The 19106-nt window shown below is 44.8% G+C and overlaps 1 protein-coding gene across 1 annotated transcript in view; it reads left to right on the forward strand.

Moving 5' to 3' along the window:
• LOC124555568 (probable ATP-dependent RNA helicase DDX31) overlaps positions 1–19106 on the forward strand; it is a 241192-nt gene that overhangs the window by 155008 nt on the left and 67078 nt on the right. The window lies entirely within an intron of this gene.

The raw sequence follows: 19106 nt of genomic DNA on the forward strand, positions 1-19106 counted from the left end.
CTTCTCTTAGACTCTGACGTTGCATAAATTAGTAAGTATTTTAGACACTAGTTGATGGAAGTAATCTAATGTACTAGGGCACTTTATTTTTTGTCCACACCTTTTGACTTCTCATTTCGTGACAGGAAATAATGTGATATGTATCTTTCGAATCGTCCACTTAGTTTTCTCATCCATCTTCCCACGGAGGAAAGGCTGAAGGAAGAAACATTGGAGACGAAGTCAAGGGCATTGGGGGTGGAGCACATCTGACATATTTCAGTAAATCACACTTTACTTATGTAATAAAATGCAAATTGCTGCTATAGCAGTTCAATACTATTGTAGTTTAGTTACATACAAAATGCTTTCTGAAGCACTTTTATATAGAATAGAGGAACAAGCAGGACCTAATATAGGAGATTATCAAGCAGGATTTAGAAAAGGTAGATCATGTGCAGAACAGATTCTTAATTTAAAAACAATTTTGAGAGTGAGAGCTATACAAAATAAAAATACAGTAGTTAGTTTCGTAGACTTCAAGAAGGCCTACGACTCAATTGACAGACAAACACTATTCCAGATACTTTATGAATCAGGGATAGATGAAAACACCAGAAGACTTGTTGAATAAACGCTCACAGGTACAACATCAAGAATTGAGTTTAAAGGCGAAATTTATGAACCATTAAAAATCAAAACAGGAGTTCGACAAGGAGATGGACTGTCCCCAATTCTCTTTAACTTGGTTTTAGATGAAATAGTAAATACATGGGAAAGCACATTAAAAAACAGAGCCACAAAGGATATAAGCATGGGCCAAGGAAAGAACAAATTTGAAGTGAAATGTTTAGCCTTTGCGGATGATATGGCATTGATAAATGAAAACCGAACAGACGCAACAGTTGTGCTTGATCTGTTACACGAGATTGCTAAAAAGACTGGGCTAAAAATATTCTATGAAAAAACCGAGTATATAGAACACAAACATAATACAGAAAAGTTTATGAAAACAAAGTATGGAAAAATTAAAAGAGTTGATAGATTCAAATACCTGGGGGAGTGGACACAAGCCAATGGACTGGATAACACAACAAATAAAGAAAGAATAAAAAAGTTAAATTTGCATATAAATTAGCACAAAACTACTACAATAAGAGATCAATATCCATACAAGCGAAGATTAAACATTATAATTCAGTTATTAGGACACAAGCAACGTATGGGTCAGAGTGCCTAACATTATTCAAGAAAGGAGAATTAAGGGAACTAGAAAAAAGAAAGAGAAAAATTCTAGGTCCTTAGAAAAACAAGGAAAATGGGTAGATTAAAAGGAGAAATGAAGACTTATACAAAAACACAGAAAAGATCACAGATACAATGAGGAAGAGGCGGCTAAAATTTTATGGACATTTAAAAAGAATGGAAGAAACACGGATTACAAAGAAAATTTTAAATTACGTTAGTAAGCTGAAAGAAAGTGTAGGATGGATAGCAGCAGTAAAGAAAGACGCCAACAAAATAGGTGTTACAGAAGAAATAATACGTGACAGGAATCACTTCAAGCTACTGATAGAGAACGCAAACTGTGAAGAAGATGAGCCAAAACCTCGACCTAAGAGAGTGTGGACAGATGAGCAGAGACGAGCAGTTGGCGAGAAAATGAAGTAGTACTTGGAAGAACGAAAGAAAAAGAAACACCCTAAGTCTTAAGTTGTATCCGGTCCATAGCTGGCCAAATTCATAAATAAAAAAAAATAGTTAAATAATGCCTCTAAGAGCTAGGATGCTGCGGGTCCGTTGGATCGTAAATTATTCACATTTTACGTACTACAGATTCGCGCATGTATCATATTTACATGTTCTGTTTCACTATGGTCTGCTGTGGATTATTACGAACTTGCACCACAACATTATCGACAAAGATTATTACGGTTACGTTGGTTAACTAAGCTCACCTAAAAATCGATTTTGATTTAATCTTGCACCAAACGACACAGGTCGCTCATTGGAATGGTCGGACAACTAGAGTACTCCCAAAGTCTGAAAGATACACGTTGGATGAAGGTAAGTCATAATCTACCTCAGCGTTGGCTTTTGTTTTCCTGTTTTATGTTTCTTTCACTAACTGTGAGTTCAGTGACAGTGTACCCTTACCAGAACCTTACCGAGGTGATGGTGCGCTTCTGACAGAGCTGCCAAAGCAGCGCCTCCCCCCCCCCCCCCCTCCTCTCCCGCAAAACTATCTTCCCGAAAATTTATAATTTTGTAAGTAGGTTTAATAAAAATGAAACGTTATTAAAAAGTATAACTTAAAAATGCATTATGTTGGCGATAAATTTGGTTTTCTACATTTACATCCATTGTATTGTATTGTATGTTAACCGGGGACCTAGAAACGACGGAGAGGCTCCGTCCCCGCTGCAGCCGCAGTGGTCCACAACCCCACGACGAGTACCGCCGCCCTACACCGAACCCAGGGTTATTGTGCGGTTCGGCCCCCGGTGGATCCCCCAGGGAACGTCTCACACCAGACGAGTGTAACCCCTATGTTTGCGAGGTAGAGTAATGGTGGTGTACGCGTAAGTGGAGAACTTATTTGCGCAACAATCGCCGACATAGTGTAACTGAGGCGGAATAAGGGGAACCAGCCCGCATTCGCCGAGGCAGATGGAAAACCACCTAAAAACCATCCACAGACTGGCGGTTCACCAGACCTCGACACAAATCCGCCGGGCGGATTCGTGCCGGGGACCAGGCGCTCCTTCCCGGCCGGAAAGCCGTGCGTTTGATCGCACGGCCAACCGGGTGGGCACATCTACATCCATACTCCGCAAGCCACCGTACGATGCGTGGCGGAGGGTACCCTACACCGCTACTAGTCATTTCCTTTCCTGTTCCACTCACAGGTAGAGCTAGGCAAAAACGACTGTCTATATGCCTCCGTATGAGCCCTGATTTCTCGTATTGTATCTCCGTGGTCCTTACGCGCAACGTATGTTAGCGGCAGTAGTATCGTCTGGCAGTCAGCTTCAAATACCGGGTCTCTAAATTTTCTCAACAATGTTTCTCGAAAAGAACGTCGCCTTCCCTCCAGAGATTCTCATTCGAGTTCCCGAAGCGTCACCGTAACACTTACATGTTGTTCAAGCCTACCGGGAACAAATGTAGCATCCCGCCTCTGAATTTCCTCGTTGTGTAATAAAAGTAACGACACGAGCCTAGGCAGATGATAGATGCCATAATGCAGGTCACTTACGGCAGTACGGTGACCCGGCATTGCACCACGGCGCTCACAGGGCATCGCCGTCTGCCTGCCAGATAGGGCCCGGACGGTGTCTGTAACGAGGGACACTATGGCACGCGTAATATGAGACTCCTGCAGCCGCAACTCCACAATAACCCCGGTTTAGTGCCAATAATATAAATACTGGCTTTCGGATAGGAGCGAGTCACGGGATAGTCACCCGTTATAGTATTGGTCACCGCCGAGTAGTCGTCGCCCCTCTGCCGTCATTCTGACAGTACCGCCTGCCAAGGGGTTCCAGCCGCTGCCTGACGGGCCGAGGGTCGAACTGATGTCCACCGACATTGCCGCACTCGACAATGCCAGCCGTCGTCTCGGGGTTAACTCCCTGGACGTCACCGCCCGTTATTTGCCATGGCCTGGCGGGACTCAGCGAACCGTGTCAGGCGACTGCGCCAGCCCTGGAAGTTGGCCGTCAGGGCCTGTATCGTTGACTGCGTAAGGTCGCGGCCGGAGTCTTACAAAATTGATTCGTTTCCGGGTTCCGTGGGTCGAGGCCCGCCTTCCAGGAATACCTGATGTGGGCTCGAGTTGTGCTACAAATTACGGGGTGTAACAAAAATATTATCCAGCTTTGAGCGGCTTCTGGGTCACCACCGACACATCATTCTCCTCCACAAAATATCCACATCTTGTACATTAAGTACATAGTTTATTTACTCCTCGAAAATTGGCACTACACTACTGGCCATTAAAATTGCTACACCACGAAGGTGACGTGCTACAGACGCGAAATTTAACCGACAGGAACAAGATGCTGTGATATGCAAATGATTAGCTTTTTAGAGCATTCACACAAGGTTGGCGCCGGTGGTGACACCTACAACGTGCTGACATGAGGAAAGTTTCCAACCGATTTCTCATACACAAACAGCAGTTGACCGGCGTTGCCTGGTGAAACGTTGTTGTGATGCCTCGTGTAAGGAGGAGAAATGCGTACCATCACGTTTCCGACTTTGATAAAGGTCGGATTGTAGCCTATCGCGATTGCGGTTTATCGTATCGCGACATTGCTGCTCGCGTTGTTCGAGATCCAATGACTGTTAACAGAAAATGGAATCGGTAGGTTCAGGAGGGGAAATACGGAACGCCGTGCTGGATCCCAACGGCCTCGTATCACTAGCAGTCGAGATGACAGGCATCTTATCCGCATGGCTGTAACTGATCGTGCAGCCACGTCTCGATCCCTGAGTCAGCAGACAACAACAATCTGCACGAACAGTTCGAAGACGTTTGCAGCAGCATGGACTATTATCTCGGAGACCATGGCTGCAGTTATCCTTGACGCTGCATCACAGACGGGAGCGCCTGCGATGGTGTACTCAACGACGAACCTGGGTGCACGAATGGCAAAACGTCATTTATTCGGATGAATCCAGGTTCTGTTTACAGCATCATGATGGTCGCATCCGTGTTTGGCGACATCGCCGTGAACGCACATTGGAAACGTGTATTTGTCATCGCCATACTGGCGTATCACCCGGCGTGATTGTATGGGGTGCCATTGGTTACACGTCTCGGTCACCTTTTGTTCGCATTGATCGTACTTTGAACAGTGGACGTTAAATTTCAGATGTGTTACGACCCGTGGCTCTACCCTTTATTCGATCCTTGCAGGATACTGCACGACCGCATGTTGCTGGTCCTGTACGGGCCTTTCTGGATACGGAAAATGTTCACTGCTGCCCTGGCCAGCACATTCTCCAGATCTCTCACCAAATGAAAACGTCTGGTCAATGGTGGTCGAGCAACTGGCTCATCACAATACGCCAGTCACTACTCTTGATGAACTGTGGTATCGTGTTGAAGCTGCATGGGCAGCTGTACCTGTACACGCCATCCAAGCTTTGTTTGACTCAATGCCCAGGCGTATCAAGGCCGTTATTACGGCCAGAGGTGGTTGTTCTGGGCACTGATTTCTCAGGATCTATGCACCCAAATTGCGTGAAAATGTAATCACATGTCAGTTCTAGTATAATATATTTGTCCAATGAATACCCGTTACCATCTGCATTTCTTCTTGGTGTAGCAATTTTAATGGCCAGTAGTGTAGTTCCCGGAGGGCAGAAATCGGCAAAACTTGGCAGCCTTTGGTCGAACGAATCATCGCTAACGACCGTACCGAAGCAGCAGAAAGAACCCCGTTATTGAACATGAGCGAGCTGTGTAGGCGGCAGTTGTGGGAATCAAGTGTAGTTTACCCCATAAACTGTGTTGGCGACGGACATCTGTCCGGTAGGATTTGTTTCTTTATGACGCTACTTACGCGAAAATGACACTCTGACAACATCGTGCAGTCAGACGCAGGCTGAGGGAACGGGTTCTCATAGGAAGAAGATGGAACGGGAGGTATAGAACTCACGTATCTGTCATGGTAATTCTTAAACCGTCTGCCTTTTTCTGTTGTTGTCGATCAGCTTTGCGCTCCCTCTTTGCCTCTGACCTTGGCGAGAACCTATCTCGCCACGCCCTCCGTATGGCTCTGGCCCTTACAGTCCATATGTTTACAATGTTACAACGTATTTGTGCTTGTTGTAATGTTTAAGCCAGCCACATAAGACAGTGCGTTCGTTCCCTCCCGTCGTGTCGTTACATTTTGCTATATGTTATAGACCAGTGTCGTATATCAAGAAATTTTGTTGTATCTAGAGGTCTGACTGGCTGGCTGATTTGGGGGAGGGGACCAATCAGCGATCATCGGTCCTATCGGATTAGGGAAGGATGAGGAAGGAAATAGGCCGTGCTCTTTCAAAGTACCAATCTCGGCATTTACATGAAGCGGTTTAGAGAAATCACGGAAAATCTAAATCAGGATGGCCGGACGGTGGTTTGGACCGTCGTCATCCCGAATGTGAGTCCAGTGTGCTAACCACAGCGCCATCTTCCTCGGTATCTAGAGGTTTAAAATTTGTTTTACACTGCTCAGCAAAACTTAAGGATGAGATAGATAAAGTAACATAACATTTTAGTACTCGGAGGAAAAGAATGAAAGAGCGGGAGCGTTATACCAGAAGTCCCCCAGTCGTGAACAGAAAGCTGCTCGTCAGAAACGGGAAAAAAACAGTCTGTGTCAATCAGCGAACAGTTGCGGTGCACTGTGGTGGTGTCGTCTTCATTACAGCATGCCCGGGAGACATATTGATGAGTTTAGGTGGGAAAAATCACAGGGAGCGTAAAAGGAGGACGAAGTGTAACGAATGTAGCCCAGGAGTTTGGTATTGTTCGCAGCATTGTTTCACGTGCATGGGGAGCGTTCCGAACCATAGGCATTGCTGGCCGAAGCAGAGGAGGTGGTCGACCACGGTCAAGTACAGCAGAAAAAGGCCGCTACATCGTGCAGCAGGCAAGAAAGGACCCATGTTAAACAGCTGGTGCAGTTGCAGTCACATTTAACACGAGTGCAAGGCATTCAATCTCATGCTATGGAGTGGCATGGCAACTCCATGGCGGTGGTCTCTTTGCCTGACAGCCAGTACTTTGTGTTCCGTTGACGCCGGAAGATCAGCGGCACTGTTCGCGAAGGTGTAAAGAGCATACATAGCGACCTGACCAACAGGAGTGAGGTTGCTTGCACCTCTCGGGATGAGAGCAGCTTTAGTCTGAGTAGTGATTCTGAACGCAACCTTGTACGACTAGAGGTGAGAACACGTAATGCACCCAGCAAAATGGTCGAATATGATCGGTTTGGTGGTCCAGATGTTATGTTGTGGGGAGGCATAATGTTGCATGGATGTACTAGCCTGCAAATATGTGAACGCGCTACACTGACTGGTCAACATTATTGTGACTCTGTACTCCTTCCCCTAGAGCGGTTTTCAAGTGTACATTCGCCCGTGACCTCATTTGCATGTATGACAGTATGCTACCTCATTGAAACGCATATTGGAGGAGCTCTTGGAAAAGGGGATATTGGGTGAATGAACTGTCCTGCCCCTTCCGCCGACGTATATCCCATTGAGCGCGTTTGGGATAGGTTGTGGAGACGTATTGCAGCACGTCTACATGCACCGACCATCCAGGAGTTGCCATCTTCGCTGTTGGAGGCGTGGAACTTCCTACCACAGGAGCTCGGTGCTAACCTATTTGACCACATGGGAGCTCGTTGCAGAGCAAGCATTGCTTGCCGTGGTGATACACATTCTACTAAGAACCATGGTTCAAATGGCTCTGAGCACCCGGGGACTTAACTTATGAGGTCATCAATCCCGTAGAACTCAGAACTACTTAAACCTAACTAACCTAAGGACATCACACACATCCATGCCCAAGGCAGGATTCGAACCTGCGACCGTAGCGGTCGCGCGATTCCAGACTGTAGCGCCTAGAACCGCTCGGCCGGCCTAAGAACCATGTCCTACCTTTTGTTATGTCCAGGGGACCATCATGAAGTGCACTTACTTCGCTTTCACTTACTTCTATAGCAGCTCTTTCTATGTATGGTCCAAGTTTAATCGAGTTGTATTACTTGGCAATGACATGTCATCCAAAAGCTACTTTGTCCTCGAGTTCTGCACACTAGTGTATAGATAACGTATTTTACTTTTTAATGTGAGGCCATAAGGGTCGGTTTCGGGACAGACTGCAGACGACAGTGCCTGCAGTGACAGGAAGTTGTCAGTTCTGTATGCCAGTAATTCTAACGATGGTTAAAATGTGAAACAGTAGCAACCCTACTCTTCTCTTACAGTGAAAGCAAATCAGTAATCTGGTCGCTTGGAAACTTCGGCTTTGTACACGGTCTAACTAGATACTCATCCATAAATTTTATTTCAGTTTAATGATGGAGATCTCCTTGTTCATAAACAGTGATTTTTCTGTCATACAGAGATCATCCTGAACATTATGACCACCGACCTGCTATCGATATAAACCCATCCAGGCAGGCGACAGTAGCGTCACCTGGCAAGGAATGACTGCTAGTCAGACAAACGTACGGCGCATGTCGTACCAGTGAACGTCCTGTCCGTGTATAGAATGGGGAAGGCACGCGATCTATCTCAGTTTGACGGAGGGCAGATTGTGATGGTCCGGAGGCTCAGCACGAGCATTTAGTAAACTGCACGACTTGTCGGGTATTCGAGAAGTGCTGTGGTGTTTTCAACACGTGGCGAAACCAAGGTGAAACCACGTCCATACGTCTTGGGATTGGGCGGCCACCGCTCGTTACAGATGTCGGACGTCTTACGCTGGGTAGACTGGTAAAACAGAACAGGCGGCGAACTGTGACCGGACTAACATCAGACTTTAATGCTGGGCACAATACGAGTGTTTGAACACACAGTGCACCGAATACTCGTAGCGATGGGCCTCCGCAGACGACGATCCATGCATGTGCCAATGTGAACACCACGACACTGGCAACTAAGACTGAAATGGGCACGTGATCATCGGCATTTGAAGTTGCCGCAATGGCAGAGCGTTGCATTGCCTGATGAATCCCGATACCATCTTCATCATACCAATGGGAAGGTGCGAATCTGTCGTCTTCCAGTGGAGCAGCTCCTTGCCACCTGAAATGCAGGACGGAGATAACCTGGCGGTGGGTCCATTATGGTTTGGGGAACATTCATGTGGGCATCCATCGTTCCTGTGGAGCTCGTGCAGGGCACCATGTCGGCCAACGAGTATCGTACACTGTTCGCAGACCACATACACTGCTTCATGACGATCATGTTTTCCGACAGCAGTGGTATTTTTCTGCAGGATAGTGTTACAAGGACAGGAATGTGATGGAGTGGTTCGAGGAACACAGTGGGGAGATCCAGTTGATGTAATGGACCACCAACGTGCCAGATTTGAACTCGATCGAACACGTCTGGGATGGGATTGAACGTGGCGTCGGAGCTCATAGCCGCGCCCCTCCCCACTCCGTACTTTACGGGAATTAGATGACTTGGGTGTGCTGGTGTGGTGCCATCTCGCTGTAGTGACATACCAAAGCCTTACTGCTTCCGCGCCACTACACGTCGCCGCTGTTATCCTTGCCAACGGCGGGCATACTGGGTATTACATAGGTAGTTATAATGGACCAAGAGGGATACTTTTTGTCTCTTGAGCAGTGACCGAACGAGGTGGCCCAGTGGTTAGCACACTGGACTCGCATTCGAGAGGACGACGGTTCAAACCCGTGTCCGGCCATCATAATTTAGATTTTCCGTGATTTCCCTAAATCGCTTCAGGCAAACGCTGGGATGGTTCTCCTGAAAGGGCACGGTCGACTTCCTTCTCTAATCCTCTAATCCGATGGGACCGAGACCTTGCTGTTTGGTCTCCTCCCCCATACCAAGCAACCAACCTTGAGTAATGTTCATTATGTTGCTCAGATGATAGTGCTGCGAAAAAGAAGAAACGTAACATATATTATTATTTATAATAGTGAAAGAAAATATTCTTAGAAGTTACCTTGAAACAGTATATAGTAGTAAAATAATACATTTAAAAATATGAGAATATGTTGATAATTCTACAGGACCTGCACGACGTTATACTGTTCCTGATTGGGTATTTTCTTCTCATGGAGTTGTGTACCTCCTGTGTTACTGGAAGGACTTCTTTTGCGACACCCTGTAAATCGAACTAGTGCTCTGACAGGTGACAGAACCGTAGTGAAACATAAAAATGGCGCCTACGCAAGACAGGCGTTACAAGCAACGTGTTGTAATTCAATTCTTGGCTGCGGAAAAGAAACTGGTAAACATCCATAATCGTCTGTGTGCAGTGTATGGTAATGATTCTGTTGATAATAGTGCTGCTGGGCAGTTGGAGAGAGAATTAAAGCGTCAGGAAGTGCTGAAACTCTGCTCATGATCGGCCACGTTCAGGACGTCCTGTCACAGCCACTGCTTCCAACATGGTGAACTGCGTGCGGAAGCCATTATTGATGCAGTCAGGCCTATCACAATTGGCTCTAAAGCTATCGGTGAGCATTGGAATTTGGAAGTCCGTGTGCAATGATTGAGATTCTTGGATGTTCAAAAGTGTGCCTGAGATGGGTGTCACGAATGCCCACAATAGACCAGAAGATACAAAGAAAAGCCATTTCATCTGCACTGTTGTGCAATTTGATTCCAATTGAAAAGCCTCTCTGTCACAAAGGGTAAACCATTAAGTCAGAGGCGTATATAAAGAATCATTTCCTCAGTGTTCGGTCGGACAGGAATCCAAAAGGTATCTTGCTCCAACGCAACAATGCACGCCCACATACAGGTCTCAAAATCCGGAAGCATATCACCAAATTGGATTTGACATCATTGCCTCATCTACCCTCGGTCTGTCATGAAGTATTCTCTTCGTGAGACACACTTTGAAGATGATAGAGTGTAATTCACTGGTGGCCAAGCGGCTATTGGTGCCAGCCCAGCCCGTGGAAGAAATTCGTTGAACAGAGAAAGAGATGCTCGCATTGTATTTGCAAAAACAACACGTGCCTATACAATCAATCATATTAAGTACAAATATTTTTAAAAATGCTTGCTAATAGTGTTTGTGGATATTAACACACTAAATTTCAAACAATCGAAAGAGCTGTCTTAGCCGAAAAGAAGAAAGTTTCCTATAGTAGTTTGTCAAAAGGGATTGCCTGTCTCATTGCCATATTTTGTTTCTCTATTCTTTCTCATAATAATATTAATAAATGACTCTTGTCGATTATGGATGTATTAGAACACTGCAGAAGTTGAAACTGAAGGAAATGTATGATGAATTGGCTGCAACCAGTTACTTTTATTGGCGTTTATTTTTCCATGATGACATTTCAAGATGCGCGATATCTCATTTTCAGACATTTACTTTTAATTACGTGTCGTGAACGTCGCTTCTTTTTAACGGCGTTACAAAATTATGCAGCGGAAGTTTTTGAGACAGCTGTTGTAAAACGTCATATGTATAGAGGCAATATTCACGACGCGCCAGTACGAGTAAATGTCTGTAGATGGGGTAAACGTAAATTGAATAGACCTCCAAAAAAAAAAAAAAAAAAGCGTGGTTTGAGGCATAGTTGGCGTGGCATTCTTCCTGGGTACAATTCTTATCGGTCTGTTTACCATAAATATTGACGTCACTGACGATATAATTTGGTTTTTGTACTATAGGGGCGTTGCTGTCGCGTCACGTGAGGAGGTGACCCACGAGCTTCAGTAAGTATGTGAATGAATGGAGAACAAAGGTTGCTCATGCCTGGTATATAATTCATGCAATGGAAACATGGCTCGAGCAAGCACAGGACTAGAGCCTTTACCAACAGGGAATACACACGCTTATACATTGCCAGCGTAAGGCCATAGAACGTGAGTATATCTCTTAAGAATAAATATGTTTTGAGAAAAAATAATTGTGTAGCATTATTTAATGACACTCGTTCATTGCCTGCGGCCTTAAGTAAACGAACTTTTGAAACTTTCTGGCAGATTAAAACTGTGTGCCGGACCGAGACTCGAACTCGAGACCTTTGCCTTTCGGTCCCGAGTTCGAGTCTCGGTCCGGCACACAGTTTTAATCTGCCAGAAAGTTTCATATCAGCGCACACTCAGCTGCAGAGTGAATATCTCATTGTGGAAACGAACTTTTGTCTGTTTCTTGTCTTTCTACTTTTATGCATTAATTTGTAAATCGCCGAACACGAAACATAAGATGCCATAAATGATTAATTTATTGATGATGTGAGGCGTCCACTTTGGGATCTCTCTAACTTATATGATTACAACAGAGAATGGTTTACCGTTTCCTGAAAAGTCGGGAACTTCATTCAGAGAGGTGAGGATGTGGAGAAATAGTTACCAGTCAATAAAGCGTACATTCCAAGAGCACATGATGCAACGGAACTAACAAAACGTAAAAAACGGAAATAAAGACTGCGTTCGTTTTGATTGTATGTTTATCTTCTTTTTTTTTTGTTAGTATCTACTGGAACTTTGGTATGTCTGATATGTATAGAAGCATTTAGCGGGCTCTTGGAACGGCTGGGTGGATGCAATTACAGGAGCGGCGTGTTTTTGTGGCTGATGAGCCGGTCGCAGGCCGGAGAGGCGGGTTTCCCGGGCGCCAGTGGGTACACCATTGTCTGACGGCCGCGTCTCGGGAAGTAGCCTAATTTGTTTTCGCCTCGCAGACTCCATTTAACTTTTTTATGCGTCTGTCATGCTTTCAGAGACTGTTTGTCTAACTCTGATTTGCGCGCTTCTGATCGCCGTGTTTTTTTTAAATTTTTTTAATGAGAAAAGAGGTCCAGTTGCGGCGTGTAATTGAAATGCTGCAAACGTCATTTCCCAGTTGAAGCTACAGATGGGAAGTGATGTTTCCGTCGCGCTGGTTTGTCCCCCGTCGTGAAAGAGAAGCTTCAGCAATAAACTGCTTTTCCGCAGTTACCACGTTTTACTGCCATCAAAACTAAAATCGTATATAAAATATAGCTGGTTTCATGTTGTTTGGTGAACGATTCAACACTGTTTTGTTACAATTTTGATTAATATTTTTATTACAATGAAATGAATACCCGTAGCTGCATACAGGCGTTGATATAAGTCAACGGGGACAGTTGAAAATGTGTTCCCGACCGGGACTAAAACCCGGAATCTCCTGATTTTACATGGCAGATGTCCGCAGCTCGTGGTCGTGCGGTAGCGTTCTCGCTTCCCACGCCCGGGTTCCCGGGTTCGATTCCCGGCGGGGTCAGGGATTTTCTCCGCCTCGTGATGACTGGGTGTTGTGTGCTGTCGTTAGGTTAGTTAGGTTTAAGTAGTTCTAAGTTCTAGGGGACTGATGGCCATAGATGTTAAGTCCCATAGTGCTCAGAGCCATGGCAGACGCTCTATCCATCTGAGCCACCGAGGACACAGAGGATAGTGCGACTGCAGGGACTTATCTCTGGCAAGCCTCCCGTGAGACTCACATTCCGAACTTACTGCCCTGCACTGTATTCATAGTTCGCCTGCCCATTATACTCATTAATCGCGGCTTTTTGCTGATTCCCGTAAGAGTTCGGGCACTGTGTGCGCATCCGCACAGAAGAAGATACTTTTATTTCCAGAAATGTGAGATGGGCATGAGGATAAAACTCGAGCAGAACTATTTATGTGTTGATTTGAAGCAAGCAGTCTACACTGTCTAATTTCATATCTCTGCTAGATTGCTTTTATTTAGTAGAATAATGGAGTCTAGCATGTCGACATTAATCGAATGCCGTGCGTGGTGATCTGCGAGATGACCGAATTCCAGGACTTCATTTACCGTGTTGTGTCGTAGCAGGAAATCACCACTGACCATGATGCGGATTTTTGCATTCTGCCATTTTTGAAAATGGTAACTAAAGTGTGACAAGAGTAATGACTTGGGAGAACAGGGGAGACCTCCTAGTGTGGACGTCACAGTGTGTTGTAGAGAAAGTTTCGACAGTGTGTCTGATCTCACAGTATCAACAGCTCTCCCGTATTTAAACGCCGCTATTAGCGTGCTGTAGTCTGATTCAGTTTGAACCAACCACTGTTTATCAAACCATAATCAAAATGGTTCAAATGGCTCTGAGCACTATGGGACGTAACATCTGAGGTCATCAGTCCCCTAGACTTAGAACTGCTTAAACCTAACTAACCTAAGGACATCACACACATCCATGCCCGAGGCAGGATTCGAACCTGCGACCGTAGCAGCAGCGCGGTTCCGGACTGAAGCGCCTAGAACCGCTCGGCCACAACGGCCGGCTAAACCATAATCATTAGTGAGTTTTTATCTATGAAAGAGCTAATATCACGTATACTCGTAGATATGACAAGTGATTGTGAGCGTTTAGAAATAGTGGTGAAGAATCTGGCTGCTGTTCGCGAGTCGTGGAAAGCTGTGTTGGCCAATGTCGATAAGCTTCATGTGGCCGCTGCGAATTGCGCCGGTGAGGAAGTGACAGGGAGGTCTCCCATTGTGAAGGCAACTTGCCAGATACTCCATTATACCGACAGAACCCTTTTCACCAAGCGGTCACGTTACGAAAGCTGACGAGACGTGGATTGATCTGGAGCTGTTTGTGGTGTGGAAGGTTGCATGTGGCTAATGGCTCTAAAGAATAGGTGAGAGTCATGAAACAGAACTCATGGGTCTTGCCTCCCAGGTCGTGCAGCGGTCTGTACTCTGTCGCGGTCAAGGCACTGACAGAGGGGAATGAAGGGGCTGATAGTTGTAGGCAGTACCAGTATCCGGCGCGTGATGGCCTCTCTCAGAGAAATACAGTGACAGGAGGAAACGAACCGAAGTACAGATGTCGCGTATACTGGGAAGAATTTTACGCCTGGTGGAAGAGTCCATCCGGTATGCAGTGGAGAGCACAGAATGTAGTCAGATGCAGATCGTAGCTCATGTCGGCACTAATGACGTGTGTCGCCTAGGTTCTGGCGAGGAGACATCACCAACTTGACCTCATATTTGAAGGAGATAAAAAAGGACACTAAGAAGATATCAGTGCTAGCTGTCGATCCCGCGCGATATGACCAACTGAAAGTATAGCTTTTAAACTCGGTGCGCGTCGGTTGTTTGCCATTCGCTCCGTCCCACTGCAGCCACCTAATGCCCGAGTGCCAAGTACTGTACAGCGGAGTCAGGAAGACATTTGTGTTCATGGCGTCGGTGAACCAACAAACTATTGTGCTTTGTTCATTGTGTGAAAGTGTGCGATTTCCAAACAGTAGCTAGTGCCATAGATCTCTCTGCTTTGAACACTTGTATACTGCGATCCCTAAATGCAATGTAAATTAAATAAATGAATTAGTGCGTCGTTAAAGAAGTAACGTAGCGCTTTTACTTATTAGCATCGCTGTTGTACGTTATTTTCTTCGAATTGAATAGCTGACACTGTTTAAGTGAAGGAGTTCCATTATTCTGTAACGTGATTGGCATGATTAGATTGTAAATCGAAGACCATTAACTCCATTTCATAATAATACTTCAGTTGCTGAAGTTTATTCATTTTGATTTTCAGGCTTGGTATTGAAAAAATATGTGCGTTAGGTTGACGTATTACGTATTCTTTTCGTGAAACGACATTTTCTCCAACAAGGATTAAAATCACTTTCGGCAACCGTGTTACACTCCTTCCAAATCTTCCCATGTGAGGACGACGGATCAAATCTGCGTCCGGCCATACAAATTTAGATCTTCCGTGATTTCACTAAATCGCTCCAAGTAGATGCGGGGATAGTTCCTTTGCAAGCTCACGGCCGATTTCCTTCCCCAACCTTGAAACATCCTGAGCTTGTGCTCCGTCTATAATGGCGTTGATGTCGACAGGGCGTTAAACCCCAATCTTCCTTCCATCCTTCCTTCAACATCCCGTACTAGGAAGGCACTGATTGTCATTCGCTGTACAGCACTTGGTGCTCGGGCATTAGGCGGCTGCAGTGGGGCAGAGTGAGTTACAGAAAACAGATACGCGCAAAGCTGTACAGTCAGAAGGTCATAACTGCATACTATCAGAATTATGGCCCAAATATTCGCGCGAGATCGGTTTCCGTGCCTGATATGTAACAAGCGTGCTTTTTCTTCTCGTTAAAATATTTCCTTGTGAGACCATTCCCTGTTTTTTTTGTTTTTTTTTTTCGGAGACTGACGGAAGTGGTGAAGACAGCTAGTGTCAGTCGTGAAGTCTTTGCACAACTCTCCATTTACACCTTCGTTCGAAGAATTAATAGGGGTCCTGTGACCTGTAGCTACATCGGAAAATGCCACTCGTATGACAGAATACGTGTGGAATTAACCCTCTTCTCATATAAGGCGAAACCCCAAGATTCTCTGTAGAATATCCAGCATCAGGTAAACCAATTATTTCAAAAGTTCTGTTAACATATCCGGATTGTGAAAATACCAAAATTTTAATTATCTGCCGGAGCATTCGCAGCAAAGTCCCAGAATTCACTTCCCTCGTAGACAGCAGTCACCCCCACATCATACTAGAAACTAGCCGAAAGCCACAATACAGGAATTTTCGTAAACACGTTGAGCTTACGTCGAAAAAGTAGATTACACTCACCAGCAGGAGCTGTGTTTACAGCCACACGGAGAAACATTAGGTCAAGTGATGTCAAAAATGAATCCGACTGCGAACTACGTTATGCAAAAAAGAGTAACAGGGATCAGTTAATTTAAATTAAAAAGCGTATTTTTCTACCGGCCGCCAGATTGAAACATCTATCGTAAAGTCATCCAGAGATAGCCTAAACTCGATAGCTACCAAGCATACAATGGTAATACATGATGACTTCAACCTGTCCAGTATCGACTGGGAAAACAACGCATACGTTGTCGGCGGTAAGGACAGACAGGATTGCGAAATAATGCTGCCGCCGGAGTGGCCGTGCGGTTCTAGGCGCTACAGTCTGGAACCGAACGACCGCTACGGTCGCAGGTTCGAATCCTGCCTCGGGCATGGATGTGTGTGATGTCCTTAGGTTAGTTAGGTGTAAGTAGTTCTAAGTCTATGGGACTGATGACCTCAGATGTGCTTAGAGCCATTTGAACCTGCTATGAAAAGAAATGGCATCCCAGAACATCACTCCTGGTTGTCTGGCCGTATGCCGGGCGACAGTCAGGTTGGCATCCCGCCACTGTCTGGGGCGTCTCCAGACACATCTTCGGCCTGTAATCTCATTGAATGGAATAGAATTGTCTTCAGTGACTATGCCCGCTTCGAATCGAGCTCCAGTGATCAACGTGGAATCCCATTGATGCGAACAGAATTGTCTTCAGTGATGATCCCCGCCTCGAATTGAGCCCCGATGACCAGGAAGGACGTGTCTGGAGACGCAACGGACAGTGGTGGGATAAAAACTTGATTGTCGTCCGCCATACGGCCCGACAACCGGGAGTGATGGTATGGGATAACATTTTTCATAGCAGGACCTCTATAGTTATCATCCGCAGCACCGTTACAGCGCAGTAGTATGTCGACGATATTCTTCGCCCCGTTTCGATACGCTATATGGCAATCCACCCTGGGATTACATTTCACAAGATAATGCCCGCCATCACACGGCGAGATATTCTACTGCTTGTCTTCCTGTTCGTCAAACCCTGCCTTGGCCAGCAAGGTCGCCGAATCTCTCCCCAGTTTAGAACGTTTGGAGTGTTAGGGACAGGGCCCTCCAACCAGCTCGTGATTCTGACTGTCTAACGCGCTAGTAGGACAGGATTTGTCCCGATATTCCTCAGGAGGGCATCCAGCAACTCTGTTAATCAGTGCCAAGCTCAATAACTGCTTGCAAAATGACCAGATGTACACCAATGCGTTATTGACTTGCTCAATTTGTGTAGGTCTTTCTCTTGAATTAATCTTCCAACTTTTATGAATTTGTTTGTCTGTACATGGGACATCACATCTATCGATTACCGTCCCATTTACATAATTCCTTAGTGCCGCGTCATTATTTTTTATTCTTTTAGTCGTAGAGTGTATTTATAATAGCAGTTCAACATTGCTGATTACTCGCTGATTACATAAATACCATCGAATACTTGTGAAATTGTATCTTAATATTCCTTTAAGAAATTCAATTTTCGCATCTTGAAACCAGTTTATTTCATCATTCCTTTCAGCAGGTGCTGGAGAACAATGATCATGTTTTATGCATACAACTGTGACCCAAACAAATCGGCTGAATTACTAGCACTAAAATATACATTATAATATTAAATTCGCCGTAATTTCGAAAATATTACGGACCAGTGTTGGAATCGACACAAAAATTCCTTTAGCATAAGAAACTTTACATATCAGTTCTCTGACGTTTTAAATTTGTTAATGTGTTTTATTTCGCTAAGAGGGCAGACAGAGTTTTGGAAATAACATTGGTCTCAAGTATGGTTGCTACAACGGTAATATACATTCAAGCAAATTGAATATGCAAAAGAAAAATCTGTTTTAAGATAATACTAATTTGCATGAAAATAGTGACACCCTTCCGGCAGCTTAATGCTGTTATTAAGTACATGTTAACACTTAGTTTTATGACCTTTTTTTCCCTTAAACTTTTGGGGAGAGGAATGTCTTTAAACGTGTTTTAGAAAAAAGCAAGAAATCAGTTCAGAGTGAATTGATGTTGTGGTTGGTCTATTAGACCTGCAGTACTTTTAATTTCTGTGAATGCCGTTCAAATGTAGGTAGGCAGTAGTGCATAACATGTCAAATGTCAGTTGTTACCGTGAGTGTCTGTTATAAATTGCTAACGAAATAAATATTGTGCTATGAAGAAAAGTTTTCACGTACCTGTATTTGCATGGAACGTAGAACAACCTGACAACACAAAGAACTCTGGAACCAGAAACTTGGAACTGACTTCAACCATTAAAATTCGTGACACGACATTGATGAAACCTAAAAGTGGGATTTGTGGCACGGTTGAATGGAGGCTCAGACTTTATTTTTGACTACCTCAAGTAGAAGAAATGTCACACTCAGAACATCGGCACTCACTGGAAATACGGGCCCCGCAACGGACTGGTGACGTTACCCTAGTTGCCTTGCCCGATATAGTACATCGCGAACACTTTTTTAAGTCCTGGACCAGAAGAGAAATAAGTATCTCAGTGGAAAGATATACACTAAAGTCCTTACGGTTGTCATTTGTTATCGACACCAGGAGTGTATTTAAAGTGCAGCTATTATTAAACTGGCCTAAAATATTAACACGCTTCTTGTCGTTGGCCCCGAAGAACATATAGTTTACGTCAGGAAAACACAGAACAATTATGGTTCATGTAACATCGTTCTAGATAAATACGCGCCAAGTAAATTAATAAAAGATAGCAAAATGCCACCGTAGTTCAATGATACCAGCTGTAGAAAATT

The sequence above is a fragment of the Schistocerca americana genome, chromosome X, assembly GCF_021461395.2.
Source record: "Schistocerca americana isolate TAMUIC-IGC-003095 chromosome X, iqSchAmer2.1, whole genome shotgun sequence".
Classification (NCBI taxonomy): Eukaryota; Metazoa; Arthropoda; class Insecta; order Orthoptera; family Acrididae; genus Schistocerca; species Schistocerca americana.